Below are 16,962 nucleotides of genomic sequence, written 5' to 3'. Positions count from 1 at the left end.
CTCAAAGCCCATTACGACCAGTGCAAACTCAGCTTGTAATGGGCTCGCAATGGCTCATAATGGGTTCAGTCCTTTCCAAAGCCACCGCTAACTCCTTCCCTTTCATGCTTGCATTAACCTGACAGAGGCAAAGCTTTTCAGAAAGCTGGTGCCAAAGGCCTACAATGGCCCTGTTCATACGAGGCGTTTTGGGCCGGGAGGGGGACGGAACGGGGGCGGAGCAAGCGGGTGCGATCCCACGGCAACATCTGGGAATCGTTGCCTGCCCGTCCCTGATCCGTCCCTACCGCCGAAAACACACACTAAAAAAGAACCACCTACCTAGGTGGTTCTTTCCAGTAGAGCGCCTCAAGCCGAGCCATGGGATCGGCTGGCGCGTCCTTGCGCCGGCGCATCCCGGGCCCCGGCCGTACTGCACATGCTTGAGCATGCGCAGTTCGGCAGACTCCCCCTCCCATCCGACTCTTCCTCCCCGGCATCTGATCGTGCTGGGGAGCACCGCGCCGCGGCGTCTCAACTTTGGTGCGGCTCAGATTAGCCGCAGTTTAACCGTCCTTTTCCCTGCCGTGTGGCAGGGACCAGTGTCTCACAATGTTGCCACAAAAGCATCTTGAGCAACAGAGGTGGGAAATGTAGTTTTCTGGAGATGCCAGTACCTACACTGTGGTGGCTCAGGGGACTGGGGGTGGTGCTTGAGCTCTAAGAAAGAAATGGACTCAGAAATAGTACAATTTATTTTAAAATTATTTGGAAAAAAACTGATTGTAGCTGAGTCCATTCTGAATCAGGAGTGGTTTTGCCCTGTAGCATCCAGCTTTCCTGCACATGAATTAATTATTGACTGGCACACATATCAAACCAACTAGTTCAGAACAATTTGTGTACTCAACCACAATACAGGGGGGGGGGGAAATTGAAAAATAAACAGTAAAAACATGGTTGAATCCCACGGATTGCTTCCCCTTGGGAAGTTAATGAGGCCTGAGTCCACCTTGTGTCTAGCTTAGTCAATGGACAATGCTCTTGAAGAACAGGTAGCATCAGTGCTTAGTTCTTGTGGCCCTTTCTTACATGCCCAGGGAAATGCTGATTGCCACTTTGGGGTCAGGAAGAATTTTCTCCAGGCCAGTTTGGTCAGGGATCCTGGAGGTTTTTTTGCCATCTTCTTGGCATGGAGCAGGGGACACTGGGGGTATGTGTGGGGGAGGTATTTGTGAATTTTCTGCATTGTGTAGGGGGTTGGACTAGATGACCCTGGAGGTCCCTTCCAACTCTATGATTCTATGATCATGCCAAGATCTAGGGGCCCCATCTCATTTTACTTTTACAGCATGGAAAATGCTACTGGATAGCCCCTTCCTGCACCAAAAAGATAGCACCAAAGGCCCTGGCCATGTGGGGAGGCACTTACACCCTGCTCACACAGGCCAGGGCTTCTGCCATCACCTTCATGGCACTGAAACTGGCTGCACTGCAATAGACCCCATGAGAAGGTGTCCTAACTACCAATTTACATGCAGAATTGGGGAAGGGGTTAGATTCTAGACTGTATCACTTCCATTTGCAGTGGAAGAGAGGGATGAGATTTCTGTTTGGTACCTTTAGTCCTTTAGATGTTCATTTCCCTCCTGAATTAATCCTGAATCTACTTTAGAGCAGAAAGCTTCTGAAACTGGAGAATGTACATCTTGCTGCAAATCTCCTTTACAACTATTTCCATCTTTATGTTACCAAAATATGCATGTGCATCACTAAAGCATGGCAAAAAAAAATCTTCATGTTATTTATTATTGTATCAATATAATTTTTGGTGCATTCCTACACATTGGTAAAACACCACATAAAAAGAATCTTGATAGTCCTGCTCTTTCAGTGACATCAAGATTGTTCTTTTTACAGGATGCACCCACAGATGCATCAGTAAAACACTACACCAAAACAGTCTTATCACATCAAGATTGCTTTTTTGCATTGTTTTAGTAACCTGCCTCTGGCCTTGATACTGCAGAGGTGTGGGAAAGACGTCAATGAGCTGAAAGGAAACTACACCCTGCAGGAAACTACACACTCATGGCACTCTGTGCAAAATTCAGAAATTAAAAAATAAAACAGTGGGGAATTTATAACACATCTGTTCCATTGTAGAAACCAAACTTGAGCAACTCAGAACTCCATAACTCGGGGGGGGGGGAGTGAATGGTGAGAAATTTGGAAGCATCTTGACTTCACTGTGCATGAAGGAGCCACCCCAGGAGTGGGTCTCCTGCAAAGGTCTTATCAGAAGACCTTAATTGGGGAAGAGGAATATTTGAAACCCAATAAATTGCTTCATGAAAATCATTTAGCTTCTTTCATCTTGAGATTGTTTTCTGGGTAGGGGAGAGCTCTGAAATCTCTCTTCCTAATTTCCAAGCTAAAATAATTAACATTCCATTTATAATCATTAGCGCTCACACACGCAAGCTACTTTAACCCAAATAACTCTTCTACTCCCACTGTGTTGCTTCCTCTGATGTACTGACTTGTAAAATAAATCATACCCATCTCTCCCCACCCACAGACTAAATAGGCCATATTCTTAACCTCTGCTACTCATCAGCCAGACTCTCTGGCTCTTACTTGTTCAGGAAATGTTCTTGGATCTGCTATGAAATTTCAGCATAAAGCAGTCTACTACCTATTTAGCTCTCAGCTACCTTAAGTCATCTCAGAGGCTCCGTTCTGGAGGGGACTTTGAATTACAAGTGCACATCTGCTTCCTTTTTTTTTTATCAGCCTCCCAGCAATTTTCCTGTAGTACCTTTATGAGGAGATAATGGAGATGACAGCAGATTGCAGAGACAATAGCTACCGGCCAAAGGGATCAATCGCACGTCAGCGCTGATGAACAGCAAGAGCCGAGAGTTCAGAACCAAACAGTCAGTGGAGGTTTATTGACAAGCTAGAAAACCCCAGCCATGAGAGGGGTGTGTGAGGATCAGCCATTTCACTGAGGCAGGATCTGGGGGGCTCAAAGCCTCTTCACACATTACAGAATACGTAGGTCGGGTCTGGATCCCCACCCTTTGTAAAATGTTCACACACACACACGAATTGTGGGTTCTCCTCTATTCCCACATGTGGTGTGTGTTGAAAAGGAGCTTCAGCCTCCACCCTGCGCCATTTTCCTGACCCAAAAGGATTGGAGGGGAGTGCTATTTGGCCTACTGGAGAAAGCAATGTATTGCTCAGAGAAGACATGGATTTTCCCAAATAGTGCCCCCACCCCAGACTATTGCAGCGAAAATGGCACAGGGTGGAACGTTGAAGCCCCTTTCTCCATGTGCATCATGGTCCTCCTAACTGGCCACTGCACATGTCGAAATCCAGGAGAACTCATGCTGAACAACAGAATCATGGACTACAAGAAACTTTGGTCTGATCCAGACAGGAGAGCTTTCTTGACAGAGTATGATTAAATGGTGGCAAACTGTCCATTATTCCACATATTACTGTATTTTTTACTCCCATTGGATGCTATTTGGATGTTCTACTTCAGGCATTAATGTTTTTGACCCTCTCTTTGGTAGAGTGTTTGTGGGTATCACAGAGATAGGGGAAGGGTCCACTGAAAGTCCTCATAGGCACTCAAAGATTTTCTCTAGATCACCCTCCTGTTACCCAGCCCCAAAGATTATATGAAATCACACCTCTTGGCCCCCCAGAATTGTGTCCCCCAGTGGACACTCTCTCCACAGCCCTTGAGAGAAAGAGGTCTAGGCAAGGGTCAGCTCCATATGGTTGGGTTCTGGGACCTGTGGGGGGGGGGCACACTAGAACTCAGTTCAGTGGAACCCCATGAAGTTTTTTTTTTTTAAAGCCGTTCCACCCCAGATTGCTGAGAAGACTGCAGGCACTTCCTTTGGGTTCCAGTCTCCAAAGAAGCCAGGCCTTCCTATATAAAAGCCAGAGGCCATTAAGAACAGTGATGTTAGTTAATATAATAATACTACTTTGTAAATCTCTTAGGGAACGTTTAAAGTTCGAAGGTGACTGTGGCTCAGCGGTAGAGCATCTGCTTGGCATGCTACCAGCACCCACTTCCCACGTGTTGAAGCTTGCTAATCACCCATGTGTAGGACTGCACAGAGACCACAAAGAAGATAAACAGGTTGCTTACCTGTAACTGATGATCTTCGAGTGGTCATCTGTGCAGTCACATGTGCCCACCCAGCCTTCCCCACTGCTGGCATCTCTCACAACTTTCCTCCTTCTTGCTGGGACTTGTCAGCAGCGGCTGGAAGCAACTGAGTGGGAGGGCGTTTCCTTCCCTGCTCTAGGCATGCAGTCGATGCCTGCTCCCCAGAGCACAGGGGGAAAATACGCCAAAAACCGGAGGCTAGCTCTTGTAGTTTCTCTTGTAGTTCCATTGTTCAAGTGCAGAATTCAAGTCTGAGTAGACAATACTGACTTTGATGGGCCAAGGGTCTGATTCAGGTATAAGGCACTTTCATGTATGTGAGTGACAAAGGTATGGAATCAGTGAATCAATCAAACCTTTCAGGGGCAAAGCTGTAGGCCAGTAACAGAAGAAAAGGGAGCAAAGACCTTTCATAAGGCAAAAAAACAGTGTCCTTGCCCGAGAGACGTTGCTTCTGTGGCTTCTGAAGAGCCCATTCCTAACTTTGTATCTCTCTTTTAAGTTCTGTACAGAACCAAAATGAAATCTGCAAATTTTGCCCTTTGCTAATTCTGCAGGCTAAAGTTTCAAATAGTTTTATGCAGTGAAATCAATGAAAGGAAAGGGAGGGGCTGTGGCTCAGTGGTAGAGCATCTGCTTTGTATGCAGTAGGTCCCAGGTTCAGTCCCTGGCATCTCTAGTTGTTGTTTTTTTTTTAAAGGAACAGGCAGCAGGTGATGAGAATGACCTCTTCTGCCTGAGAAACTGGAGAGCTGCTGCCACTCTGAGTAGACAATCCTGACTTTAATGGGCCAAGGCAACTTCATGTGTTCATGTGTTCAAAGGAAAGCATTTGGGTTAGAAAGTGAAAAGTATTAAGGGAGTGTCCATAAGAAAGAACCTTTTAAAAAAAAGCTGATTGCTTGTTTCATACTTTAACTACAACAAGGCAACATTTTAGGATGAGTGTTCTTCTAGAAAACAATCCCTCGAGGATTTGTGTAGCTCTGCAACCAGGACAAACCACTGTCCAAAGGCATCCTACAAGCAGCAGTTTGCGCAAGAGCAATCCCATATTCATGTTCAGCTCTCGTTGTTTCCAGTAAGACTTATGGGCAAGAACATCTTAGTGTTTTCTGTCCCGCACTGATTAGTATAGGTAGGGGAAATGGGCAACTAACATTTAGATTTTCTGTCCCAGGTGCTAAAATGTCTTTGGGCAACCCTGATGGCTGCAGGTTTTGTTCCCTCCCCTTTGGAGGAAGGATTTATAAAGCTGAAGATGCTGACAAGACCCTTAAATTGAATGTGGGGGCACTATACATAGAGCTACCAGCCACGTTCTAGATAGAGAAAGAGACACACAGAGAAAGACAGACAGGTCTTTTTGGGACTAGCTACAGATGCAGTAATCCCAAAACACTAACCTCACTCCCCCGAGATTAGACTTCCACAAGGAAATTCTCAACTAACATTGTATGTCATCCATAAATTCATAGACTGCTGTTGGGACCTAACTCTCCCTCCACATGAAGAAGGTAATAGGCCTACCTAACTGGGCTGTTATGTGGTGTTAGCTGCGGTGTTCTTTAAATATTTACAATTTTCTACAAAAATCCTAAATATTTACTCACCGTAAGACTTTTTGCCTATAAACCATGTTAACTTGACATTTAAAGCAGACTTCTTCCATTTTGTTCCCTTATCGTTCTGGGATTTCTTTCTGCATTGCATTCCACTCTGCCTTAAATTCTGAATTAACTAGGACAATTTCTAAAATGAATTCCAGAACTGGAGCATTTGTAGTTTGCCACAGCTTGCAGGCCCTTCAATTTATTTGCATCTTTTTCTTCCCTGCATTACCAATACACATACACACATAAAATACTGCAAAAAAAGCAACCTCAGTGTAATTGTATGAAGATTCTTTTTATACAGTGTTATACTGCTGTACATATATGCTCTTGTGCATAAGAAAAACCTTAGGCAATTTTTTATACAACTGTGCATTTATATACTTAAAGGTTGCTATTTTCCTGCAATATACGTTTCAGCTGAAAGCTACAGTAACTGATAGACATTTAACATTCTGTAAAAATTCAGAAATAAAACCCAGAACAATGAGGAATTTCTCATGCATCAGTTCTACTTTGGAAACAAGACCCGGTTATTTGCAACTTCAAAATCCAAGGAGAAATTTGGATAAGAACTTAAGAAGTATCTCCTGCCACATCAACTTAAAATATGATGATGAAGTTACAGTTTTATCAGACCACAATGAATGATAAGATGGATTTATGTGAGCTTGGAGGAGCCTTCAGTCTATTAGACATGTATGCAAATCCTAAGTGCATTTACCCACACATGCGCCCAGCTGAATTCAGTGAGACATTCTCCCAAGCAGGCAAGCATGCACTGGACTGCAGCTCTAAGCGCAATGTCAAAATGTCAGCCTGGATCTATGTTTGTTTGCTGTGTCCAGCCTGAACTAGTCTGATGTTCAATGGGAAGTGGCAGCGGGTGCTTCATTAGTGGCACAAAAGGCCTGTGTGTGAAAAGTCCAGCGGCCTCAGAGCTATTTTTAACTGGGAAGTTGCCACTGGGTCTAATTAGCTTGCCTGGCAGAAACATTTTCTGCTATTGGTGTACCAGGCGGGCCCATTAATAAGGGCTGCTATAGGCCCCCCGGTGTGCAAAGCCCTCTTTTAGTTCCATTGTTTTCATTACCACTTAAGTGCTAACGATCCCATCATCCAGTCCTTGCATTAAAAACATGTCTTGCCCTGAGATCTTTATGGCAGTGCACAGCTCTTGTACTGAAAACCTGCACTGCTTTTGTGTCTTATACAATAACATTTTACCCAGGCCTCTTGGTCCCTGCACAGTATTAGCCCTAAGATCCTATCCTAAACATCAGTACTTGATGGTAAGTCCTAAGGAGGTCTTCAGACTAAGGAGTCAGACAGTGCAATCTGACCTGTGGTTACTCCAGTCTAAGCCCATTAATGTCAAAGAAACTGGACTAACTGAGGGTACGACTGTGCTGAAGCACCTCCAGAGCAAAGTCAGGCTGTGTTCAAGTTTGGGAAATTCCTGGAAATTTAGGGGCAGAGTCAGGGAAGGGCAGAGTTTCGGCAGGGGAAGGACCTGAGCAGGGATGTGATTCTATACACCCAGCCCTTCAAAGCTGCCATTTTCTCTAGGTGGAATGATCTCTGTAGTCTAGAGATCAGTTGTAATTCTGGGAGATCTCCAGGCCCCACCTACGGTTGCCAAGTCCTACCTGTTGCTGCAGCGGGGGACTCCCGGCTTGCTCCGGGAGTGTGCGCATGCCGCAACCACGTCACCTGGAAGTGACGCGGCCACGCCGGGCACGCTGGGGGCGGGGCCCGACTATCCGAGGGAAAACCATAGAGTTTTCCCTCGGATGACCGTGGCCCCGCCCCCAGCGTGCCCGGCGTGGTCGCATCACTTCCGGGTGATGTGCATGTTGCGTACTTTGGGGGTGGGGTCCCCCCGGGGCCCGATCTGCCGGCGGCGGGGAACGGGCCTCTGGGGCGGGGGTTTCCCCGCCCCCTGGGGGGACTTGGCAAGCATAGCCCCACCTGTGAGTTGAACTTTGTAAAGAAAAACAACTGTGATATGATAACGAAACCTTGTTAGAGAAAAATATACCTTCTTTAATTATCGGTCTCAAGTTTTTCTTTCTGACCTACAGCGCTCAATGGACCGTTTCATTCAAGGTTTCATCAGATGAGGCCTTACACCTTTTGTATTTTTTCTACTCACTCTTCCTTTCTAGCTTACATGATTTGGTAATATCACTTGGTCAGAAAGAAAAACTTGAGACTAATTTACTTCAAAGAAAACACCTTTATGATTTGCTATTCACTGGATAATTAAAGAAGATATATTTTTCTCTAACAAGGTTTCGTTATCATATCACGGTTGTTTTCCTTAACAAAGTTCAGCCTGTCCCGTGATCTCTCATCCTTGACTTTACCCACCTGAGAGTTGGCAACCCAAGCTGGTAAAACACTCCTGTACAAACAAGTCCACCTTTCATTTTGTCCTTGTTTGTTGGTATTCTCAGTGGACTCTGGAATTCAAATTATCTGCTTTCCTTTCTTTTTGCGGTTTACCTCTAACTTGTGCTAAAGCCTCAGAGCTGCCATCAAATTTTACCCAAAGCCAAATTTCTAGGTGAATTTTGGGGTTCCTGGTCTACAGAAACATCTGAAGAAATTTGTGAAAAGGAAAAAAAACCTATAGGTCTAAAATGAGGAAAGGTGTCTTCATACACCTGAGACGTACAGAAAATACGAAGGCAGATTCTTAGTGAAGCTGAGTTGTGTTTGTCAATCCTGCCTCTCAGCAGCTCCAATGGTTTGCCTGGCTAGGGATGAATGATGGGTTTCCAACCTCCAGGTAGGGCCTGGAGTTCTCTCAGAATTACAATGTCCAGACTACACAAATCAGTTCCCATGACATAAATGGCACCTTTGGAGGGTGGACTCTAGGGTGCCACTTCCCTGATGATCTCCCTCCCCAAACTTTACTCTCTCCAGCCTCTGCCCCCAAATGTCCAGGAATTTCCCATCCTGGGGCTGGAAGCCCTAGCATGAGTGAATGTGTCCTGTTTCATTTTTTGAGTGTTCATTTATATCTGTGTGGTTGGTTTTGGTTCTCTGTTCTTCTGCAATTTGATTTTGTAGATTTGTTTGTATTGCATATTCATGTTACAATTATATACGCTGTATACAGCATTGACTGATACAATGCTCATAATTTATACATGTAATATATGCGTAATGTATAATGCTGATTTCTTGATGCAGAAATAACACTAAAGAAGGCATATATTTTAGAGGCAACATTTGGTGTGATCCAGGAGAAAATAGCATTTAAATAAAGAATCCACATATTCAATCTGCACAAGGGAGAAGTAAAATCAAAATGGGGAATTTGAGGTGGAAACAGCTGTGAAACCATCCCTATAGTTGGGAGTTTATGGTTGGTGAAGCAGTTCCATGTGGTAGGAAAAACTGAGAAGACCCAAAGGTTGAGTTGCCACCAAATCTCACTAACAGTTGAGATTATAAAACTGCAAGTCCTTGCTAAGGGACATCCAGGGGGAACTCTGCACAGCCTTAATTTACTGGCCAGTTTGCCACATGGTGTGCAAACAAGAGCAACTGGGTGTCTTTCACCATCTCAGGCGAAAAGATTTAAGTTATCTAGACATTTTACTTCCTTCCTTCCTATTCAAAGAATGCCCAGGGTGTCTCACGAGAGTAAATGTAAGCATAGAAACAACCACCCTAAAAAAAACCCTGCAACAGAAATAAATCAAGTGTCAACTAAAATCAATCAAGCCAGCACAGTCAGGAGGGGGGTGGGGAACACAGCAGCATTTTACAAACGCTTTGGGGCAAAATGAGTGGAGTTCATGCAGTTCACCCACTCATTAAAGAGTGCAGTCAAGGGCCCTCTGGAACAGGCATGTCTTTAGTCTGGGTCAGAAGGCCAAGAGATTGGATAACCAACTGCACCTTAAGACTGAGCAGAGTCCAAGAAGAGACACTTTTATGTGTGAGGTAGGGTTGCCAGGTCTTACCTGGCTGCTGTCGGGGGCTCCAGCCCGGGTTCCTAAATCTTCTGGCACGCGTGCAAAGTACGCATGCCATGATGATGTCACTTGGAAGTGACATCATCATGCCAGGCATGTCATGCAGGGGACTCTCTAGCATTTGGCCAAAAACTCTATGGTCACCACAGAGTATCACCATACAATGATGTCACCTCTGGTTTATGTCATTGCACTGGGCATGTTGGGCATGACAGGGCTCTTTGTGGGCAGGGCTTCCCCCACTGGCAAGCCAGCTAGTGGCAGATTGGGCCCCCAAAAAGTGGGGGGAAACCTGTTTCCATCGGGGGGATGGCAACCCTAGTGGGAGGCAGTCATATTTATACCTAGCTGATCTATAGTTGCGGAAATACTAATATGCCTGACCCTCTACAGTTCCCTTGCTTGGCAAAACAGTGTTCAGATTAGGGTTGTCAAACTCTATGGTCTACTACAGATTCTAGGTGAACTCCCTCCCCATATTCTGCCTTCCACAGGCACTGCCTCTAGATCTCCATGAATTTCCCAGGCTGGAGTTGGCAACCCTAGCTCTGATGCAAAAGCTCCACCCCTTCTAGGGTTGCCAGCTCCAGTTGGGAAATACCTGGAGAGTTAGGGTGGGAGGGTGGGGTTTGGGGAGAGGGGGCTTCAATAGGGTATAATGCCAGGGAACCCACCTTCCAAAGTAGCCATTTCGTCCAGGTGAACTGACCTCCGTCACCTGGGGATCAGCTGTAATCCCAGGAGATCGCCACTAGCCCATCTAGTGAAGACCTTCGGGGTTCTGTTATTAGAGAGTCAACATGGAATGTTTCCTTCAAGAGTTGATAAGTAGAAATTGATAAGAATTGTGATTGCTACACGCTCACATAAAGTAATTATTGTGAAATGGATTGTTTACATTGTGCAGCATTTGTTGCGTGTGAGTGATAGCGGAAGAGAATTTTCTACAGAATTACTAAATGATTTTGCGAACATATCTTTACTGAGTCTTTGTTATTTTTGTCACGAATGTTGTTTTTGGATTTCCACCATGTAGTGAATGGCAACGCTAGCCCCTACCTGAGAACCTCTAGAACCCACGGTTTTTCCTGACGGAGGGTCTCCCCACCAGCATACACATATAGAAAAGGAACTCATTTCACACAAATTGAGTTTTCCTGCTCATCAAAATCAGGTAATAAAAAAGGGACTTCCCCAGCTACAGGAGCCATAAACACTTAGGAAAACTACTTCTTTCCCAAGCCCTTAAAAAAAAAATCACACTGTTCTCTACTCAGACCCCAGGGGACAATTTCAAAGTATTAGTGCAACAAGAAACACTCTGAATTCACAGATTGACATTCAGTGTAACAGTAAAAGAGCCACCCACCAGGTTCTTGTTTGAAAACTTGACACCTCATAGTGTTTGTGTACTGGAACTCTCCCACACACGCACACTCTCAATGTGTTTGTCCTGAGCTTCAGTGACATTGTTTCTCTTCAACCTACTTTCAGAGAGATTATTTAAGAATAAAAAAATCCTCTTGATAAATCACATACATCTTGTTCTAGAGCCTGGCTGTTTCTTTTCCCCCACTGACAATGAATATTTTTGTCTTTGTTCAGACGTTTTACTGAAGATGACTGCAACTGCATCAGGAGAATACTCAAAAAAGATGTTACCCTTGCACATCACCTTGGAGCCAGTGTGATGGAGTTGGCCGGGAAGACCCAGATTCAAAGGTCATTGAGCCATGAAGTTCTCTGGATGATACTCGCCTATTTACTTGCTCTCAGACTAACCCACCTTACAGGGCTGTTGTGAAAATAAATGGGGGGAACCCTACGTACAATAGCTTGAGTTTCTTGTGGAAAGGGTGTGATAAACATGCAGTACATAGATCTTATGTATTTCAGGGGCTACCTTGTTGTCTAGACATTAGTAGGGGGGAGAGACTACTTGGTTCTCTTGCTTTATTGTCCTGGATAACTTCACCCTGTGCTGTATCTCATGCTTCATTCTTTCTGATTTAATTATCATAATTTCTAAAAATTAATTCCACAATTACACAATTACATCATGAGCAGCTTTAAACTCATTTGCATCTCACCACCTCCACATTACTGATAAATGTGCATATTGATAAAACTGCAAGAAGAAGAAGAAGAAGAAGAAGAAGAAGAAGAAGAAGAAGAAGAAGAAGAAGAAGAAGAAGAAGAAGAAGAAGAAGAAGAAGAAGAAGAAGAAGAAGAAGAATCATCTTGATGGGATCACTTATATTAGAGGTCCCCAACATGGTATCCGCCAGCACCTTTTCTGGTGCCTGGCAAGTGATTTTAGAAAGTGGGTGGAGCCATTTGGGGTTCTTGCCCAGCAGGGATTCTGATTGGCTACTGGTTGTGCAGATTAAAACAGCTCTAGGTTGGGAAATTCCAGGAGATTTGGGGGAAGAGCCAGGGAAGGGCAGAGAAGTCACTGAATATAATGCCATAGAGTCCACTATCCAAAGCACCCATTTTCTCTAAGGGAATGGATCTCTATGGGCTGAAGATCCGTTGTCATTCCAGGAAATCTCTAGGCCCCACCTTGAGGTTGGCAACCCTAGATTAGATACAGCTGCCACCACAGTCTTGATTTTATTCTCTCACTCCTCTTTCCCAGAGTATTTTTTTCTCCCCTACACTTTGGCTGCCTCTTTGTGTGTTACGGTTGCCATTCCCCCAGTGGGGCCAGGGGATCCCCCGATTTTGGGGGCACCAATCTGCTGCAGCCCAGCTGGCAGTTGGGGGAAGCCCCACCCTCAAGAAGTCCCCTCCCAGCAGCACCACCACCATGACATCACCCGGGAGTGACGTCATTGCGTTTCTGATGTTGGGGGCGACACTCTAGGTTTTGGGCAAATGTCTATGGTCTTGAGCCCCCCAAAACAGAGTTTTGCCCAGAACCTAGAGTGTCACCTCCAATGTTGGAAATGCGATGATGTTACTGCGGTGCATGCACCAGAAGAGCTCAGAAAAGGATCAGGTGTCCCCCTGCCGGCAGCCTGGTAGGACCTAGCAACCCTGGTGTGTGTGGCTCTGCCTTCTGAAGCAGCCACATTCTTGTTGGCTCCACTTCCACCTCCTGTGGCAGCCATTTTGTCTTTACACCCACCACCCTCTGTGTCAGAATTCCAAAGGCTTGAAAAGGTTGAGGACTCCTGATCTATATGACTGCAATGTAATTCTTTGGGTGCAGTGGTTAACTAATGCAGTTTCTCATCCCCCTTCCCTATGTTCCAGATGGCCAATGGTCTTATATATTTCCAGAATAAGCATGAGATAGCAGTTCAATAAAAACTGATATGAATACATATGGAGATTCATTGCTTCATTTCCTCCCAGCGAAACTGTGAGCAATTTTTTTTACTGCCAACTTGATTAGAATATCATAGGGCCGCCAGGGGCCAGATAAAGACTAAAGGGCCTAAAGACCATCTAAGCCCTGTAATGCCTTTGATTGCTTCAGTGATCATTTCCCAGAATAAAGTAGCTCTGGCATTTCCACCATGGATTAATAAAGCCACCTTTTATCACATTTTGAAACTGTACTTCCTCTACAAGGAGCCCTTGGTGGCACAGGGTCTCTGAATGAGTTGCTGAGAGGTACAGTTGCTTCGACTCATGAAAGGCCAAGGCACACCAGACAGACTTCTGGAATGCGTGCCTGGAGCAATCTGAGAGGAGAGGTAGGAATAAAATATTTCATTGATAAATAGCTAATACCTTGATTTCCACTATGAACCAGGCATCTGAGACACTAGAAAAGCAGTTATAACTGCTGAACTGCTGAAGCATATTTCCCATGATACAGTAGTGTCTTTTGTGTTCATCTTTCTTAGAATTGCTACCAAATCATCTAATAACATGACCACTAGCCTAAAAAACTTTCTAAAAAAACAATGAGAAAAATCATTGACTCTGATTGCTAATAGAACCTCCATGTTCAGAGCCAGTATACTTCTGAATACCCTATATTGAGGAGAACCATGGCCCACTTCTAGATTTCCCAGAGGCATTTGGCTGGCCCACTGATTGGTTGTATTTTGTGCAGGTCTTTACTAATGCACAGGAGCACATGCGTGTATCAGTAAAACACTGCACGCAGAAAATGTTGATGTACCCATATACGGTCTAACGAAAACTGCCTTTTTTCATTGTTCTGTCAATGCATATGCATAGGGATAATTTTCGATGTGTCATACTGGCTGTTTCAATCCAAAATCCATTGTGAATTTGTTTCTCCCATGTGCAAATTGAACCCATTATTCTTTGTTTTTGTTCATTTTCTGTTCCCCTGCACTGAACATATGCATTTTTCAAAGTTATTTGTGCTTCACTAAGGGCTTTCCATACACTTCACTTACTCCTGAATTTCTTGGGAGTCAGTCCACAAGCACTGGAATCAGTTTGGGCGCAGTTGTTCCTCATGTCTGCCCTCCCTGTGCATTTTCACACTTGTGGTGTCAGTTTATTTTCTTTGCATGTGCCATAAATAAGGAGGATTTTCAAGGGAGGGTGCTGACATCATCAGTTATGTCATCGGTGGTGTCACAGCACCCACACCCTTTTTAAAAAATACCTGAAGAATCACCTTGCCCGCTGCCTGCCAGCTGAAGTGATCTTCAGAGGCCCCAGTCTGTATGTCCCCATGTTCTGAGTTTAGGAGAGCAAGCATGAGACGGGACCTTTCCAGAAGTGGCATGCATGCTTCGAAAACTCTTTGTGCTAGCCTGCCTGGCACCAAACTGAACACACTAGTTTCATCCTCTCTAATCTTTTAAAGCCCCCTGCTGCTGGCTTTAGCTACCCCCATCTTGTTTGGCCATATGGGGGCCATGGTTTTAATACTGTCTTTTTTAATGGCTGTTTTTAGGACATTCAATATCTTATCCCATTTTAATCTGCTGCATTCTGTTGTTGCTGTTAAATCAGTCTTTTGGTTCATCTTTGATGTTTTACTGGTTTTTTTATACTGTTGTTTTTGTTTTGTACCGTAAGCCATCTTGAATACTGAGATATAGACAGGTGGGATCTAAATATCTCCCTTATATATAAAAGCCAAATGATGGTGGCACTTCTCTAGAACATTTCACGCACTCCGGAATTGGTTGGCGCCCTGGTGTGTCACTCAGAATCTGTCCCTATCCACTGGCTGCATTGCTTGAGTCTCACCTACAACAAACAGTTTGCTGTTCTTCTCTCCCCTCCCCCCCATAGCCAGTCAGAACACAGAGGTTATTTGCATATGTAGCCTCACTGGCCTTTGCCTTGAAACACAGGGGTCATTTGCATATGTGACTTGATTGGCTTTTCCCTCTAACATTCTAAACAGTTTGCTGTTCTGAGGTAAAATGTATCCAATCTCCAGGTGAGGGCTGGAGATCACTCAGAATTACAGCTGCTTTCCAGATGGCAGAGATCAGTTCCCCTGGAGAAAATGGTGGGCTCTGTATCCTTTTATGCTGCTGAGGTGGCCCCCGTATGACAGCCAATGTGATGTAGCAGTCAGGGCTTCAGAGCACGGGAGAGGCTGCAGGTGTGTGGGGGGTGGAAAGCTGAAGAGTGAGGGGGAAATAAAGGTAGGTTGATGATTGGCTGGGAAGGAGATAGGGTTGCCAACTCCAGGTGGGAAATTCCTGGAGATGTGAGGGATGGAGCCTGGAGAGGGTGAGGTTTCAGGAGGTGTGGGACCTTGGACAGGTACAAAGCCATAGACACCACCCTCCAAACCAACCATTCCCTTCTGGGGAACCATCGTTGCCAATCTCCAGGTGAGGGCTGGAAAGCACTCAAAATTACAACTGTTCTTTAGGTAGCAGAGATAATTTCCTCTGGAGAAAATGGTGGACTCCGTGTCATTATGCCCTGCTGAGGTCGCCACAGCAAATTGACACTGAGTGTCCAAGGCCAGGGCACCCGTCCAGAGCCTCTTTCTAGAGCTCGTATTTATTTCCACAACGGGCCTTTTTCCTAGTCTTAAATAAATACATTTTGTGCATCAATACATCAGCACTCAGCTACCACAATCTGCAATACTGAGTATATGTATAAAGACATAAAATACCATAGAGTGTAAAACACCCTGACAACCTATATGCACAATAGAAAAAAACTTTTGAAGCAAGCAGCATAAAGCAGAGAAGCAGTATCACTCACACAAATCAAAATAAAAAGAAATGTAAGAAAGAAGATTTAATGGAATGGCCTGCCTGACCGGTTCAAGAAAGCTCCCACATTTCAACTTTTCTGCAGAATATATGTAAAATTGAATTGTTCTGGAAGGCATATTTTATAAAGGGAACAGGGTTACAGTTAATGTCTGTGAAATTTTAGCCAGTTTTTATTGCATTTCAGGGGCATTTCAGGCTGTAGCAGGGATTCCAAGCCTTATGAGTGTGTGTGTGTGTGTATGCAAATGATCTAAAAAGAGAGAGAGCTGAAGAAAACTGTCTGCTTTAGTTATGGAATTTGCTTTACAAATTCTCCTAATTAAACCAAAGGTCAATAGGACAAATACAAGAAATAATAATGATAATGATAATAATAATAATAAATAATAATAATTGCATGGCTTTGTATGTAGTATAGCCAGGAGATACTAAAATTGTCTGGCAGCCAGTAGTTCTAGCTCTTTTATGCACCACTAAAGTGGCAAGCTAGACTTGTTTTTCAGACAAGAGACATTTCAGAGGCGGTTTGCCATTGCCTGCCTCTGCGTCCCAACCCTGATATTCTTTGGAGGTCACACTTCCAAATATTAGCCAAGGCCGACACTGCTTAGCTTCTGAGATCTGACAAGATGAGGCTAGCCTGTGCTATCCAGGTCAGAGAAAATAATTCCATGGAACAGATGAGGAACTGAACAAGGGAATCCTTGTAACCCCGAGTGTCTATTCTGCTGTTTGGCCCAGTCAAGTCTAGGAACAAAGGGGGTCATCTGGAGGTGCTCTCCCCTCCCTTTCTGACCACTGGAACCACCATAGGAAGCCCACCTCCCACTTGGATAATAGTCCACCAGCCTGACACAACAGCTTTTTCCTGGTTATTTATTAGGATCTCTGTCCCAATTATTATTTACTACCAGTTTTGTGTCCTCTGCAAAATTTATTGTCCAGGATTTTATGAAAGCATCAAGAGATCACATCATGCCAGA

The 16,962-nt window shown here is 44.5% G+C and overlaps 1 protein-coding gene and 1 non-coding gene across 2 annotated transcripts in view; one reads left to right on the top strand and one right to left on the bottom strand.

Moving 5' to 3' along the window:
* Positions 1-16,962, bottom strand: part of ZMAT4 (zinc finger, matrin-type 4) — a 187,914-nt gene that overhangs the window by 112,553 nt on the left and 58,399 nt on the right. The window lies entirely within an intron of this gene.
* TRNAT-UGU lies at positions 4,788-4,859 on the top strand. Its single transcript has one exon. It is a non-coding gene; the product is annotated as a tRNA-Thr (tRNA).

Source organism: Gekko japonicus, unplaced genomic scaffold, assembly GCF_001447785.1.
Source record: "Gekko japonicus isolate JY-2015 unplaced genomic scaffold, Gekko_japonicus_V1.1 scaffold9, whole genome shotgun sequence".
NCBI classification, from domain to species: domain Eukaryota; kingdom Metazoa; phylum Chordata; class Lepidosauria; order Squamata; family Gekkonidae; genus Gekko; species Gekko japonicus.
The sequence above is the reverse complement of the archived record's forward strand: the minus strand, read 5'-3'. Positions and strand labels throughout refer to the sequence as shown.